Source organism: Oncorhynchus keta, chromosome 29, assembly GCF_023373465.1.
Source record: "Oncorhynchus keta strain PuntledgeMale-10-30-2019 chromosome 29, Oket_V2, whole genome shotgun sequence".
NCBI lineage: Eukaryota > Metazoa > Chordata > Actinopteri > Salmoniformes > Salmonidae > Oncorhynchus > Oncorhynchus keta.
The window spans coordinates 49,073,401-49,075,816 of NC_068449.1; the positions used below are offsets into that span (position 1 = coordinate 49,073,401).

At 50.2% G+C, this 2,416-nt stretch overlaps 1 long non-coding RNA gene across 4 annotated transcripts in view; it reads right to left on the reverse strand.

Annotated features, from left to right (window-relative positions):
- Window positions 1–1,342, reverse strand: part of LOC127913658 (uncharacterized) — a 1,564-nt gene extending 222 nt beyond the window's left edge. The window contains exons 1-5 of one of the 4 annotated variants that reach the window (XR_008086332.1): window positions 1,242–1,342; window positions 954–1,081; window positions 599–630; window positions 86–117; window positions 1–21 (exon numbers count right to left, since the gene is read on the reverse strand). The exon at window positions 1–21 is cut by the window's left edge and continues 11 nt beyond it. This is a non-coding gene — a long non-coding RNA (uncharacterized LOC127913658). Of the gene's footprint in view, window positions 22–85; window positions 118–470; window positions 535–598; window positions 631–757; window positions 809–953; window positions 1,082–1,241 lie in introns of those variants that run through there. The other 3 variants (XR_008086335.1, XR_008086333.1, XR_008086334.1) reach the window with 3 other exon arrangements.
- Between the last annotated feature and the right edge of the window lie 1,074 nt (window positions 1,343–2,416).

The following is a 2,416-nucleotide window of genomic DNA, read 5'->3' on the forward strand; positions in this document are numbered from 1 at the left end:
CCCTCCACGACATGGAATCACCTGGATACATCCCCTCCACAACATGGAATCACCTGGATACATCCCCTCCACAACATGGAATCACCTGGATACATCCCCTCCACGACATGGAATCACCTGGATACATCCCCTCCACAACATGGAATCACCTGGATACATCCCCTCCACATGGAACATGGAATCACCTGGATACATCCCCTCCACAACATGGAATCACCTGGATACATCCCTCCACAACATGGAATCACCTGGATACATCCCCTCCACAACATGGAATCACCTGGATACATCCCCTCCACGACATGGAATCACCTGGATACATCCCCTCCACGACATGGAATCACCAGGATACATCCCCTCCACAACATGGAATCACCTGGATACATCCCCTCCACGACATGGAATCACCTGGATACATCCTCCACGACATGGAATCACCTGGATACATCCCCTCCACAACATGGAATCACCTGGATACATCCCCTCCACGACATGGAATCACCTGGATACATCCCCTCCACGACATGGAATCACCTGGATACATCCCCTCCACAACATGGAATCACCTGGATACATCCCCTCCACAACATGGAATCACCTGGATACATCCCCTCCACGACATGGAATCACCTGGATACATCCCCTCCACAACATGGAATCACCTGGATACATCCCCTCCACAACATGGAATCACCTGGATACATCCCTCCACAACATGGGATAATCCCCTCCACAACATGGAATCACCATACATCCCCTCCACGACATGGAATCACCTGGATACATCCCCTCCACGACATGGAATCACCTGGATACATCACCTGGAATCATACATCCCCTCCACGACATGGAATCACCTGGATACATCCCCTCCACAACATGGAATCACCTGGATACATCCCCTCCACAACATGGAATCACCTGGATACATCCCCTCCACAACATGGAATCACCTGGATACATCCCCTCCACAACATGGAATCACCTGGATACATCCCCTCCACGACATGGAATCACCTGGATACATCCCCTCCACGACATGGAATCACCTGGATACATCCCCTCCACGACATGGAATCACCTGGATACATCCCCTCCACAACATGGAATCACCTGGATACATCCCCTCCACAACATGGAATCACCTGGATACATCCCCTCCACAACATGGAATCACCTGGATACATCCCCTCCACAACATGGAATCACCTGGATACATCCCCTCCACAACATGGAATCACCTGGATACATCCCCTCCACGACATGGAATCACCTGGATACATCCCCTCCACGACATGGAATCACCTGGATACATCCCCTCCACGACATGGAATCACCTGGATACATCCCCTCCACAACATGGAATCACCTGGATACATCCCCTCCACAACATGGAATCAACTGGATACATCCCCTCCACAACATGGAATCACCTGGATACATCCCCTCCACAACATGGAATCACCTGGATACATACATCACCCTCCACGACATGGAATCACCTGGATACATCCCCTCCACAACATGGAATCACCTGGATACATCCCCTCCACAACATGGAATCACCTGGATACATCCCCTCCACAACATGGAATCACCTGGATACATCCCCTCCACAACATGGAATCACCTGGATACATCCCCTCCACAACATGGAATCACCTGGATACATCCCCTCCACAACATGGAATCACCTGGATACATCCCCTCCACAACATGGAATCAACTGGATACATCCCCTCCACAACATGGAATCACCTGGATACATCCCCTCCACAACATGGAATCACCTGGATACATCCCCTCCACAACATGGAATCACCTGGATACATCCCCTCCACAACATGGAATCACCTGGATACATCCCCTCCACAACATGGAATCACCTGGATACATCCCCTCCACAACATGGAATCACCTGGATACATCCCCTCCACAACATGGAATCACCTGGATACATCCTCCACGACATGGAATCACCTGGATACATCCCCTCCACAACATGGAATCACCTGGATACATCCCTCCACAACATGGAATCACCTGGATACATCCCCTCCACAACATGGAATCACCTGGATACATCCCCTCCACAACATGGAATCACCTGGATACATCCTCCACAACATGGAATCACCTGGATACATCCCCTCCACAACATGGAATCACCTGGATACATCCCTCCACAACATGGAATCAACTGGATACATCCCTTCCACAACATGGAATCACCTGGATACATCCCCTCCACAACATGGAATCACCTGGATACATCCCCTCCACAACATGGAATCACCTGGATACATCCCCTCCACAACATGGAATCACCTGGATACATCCCTCCACAACATGGAATCACCTGGATACATCCCTCCACAACTGGATACATCCCTCCACAACAATCACCTGGATACAT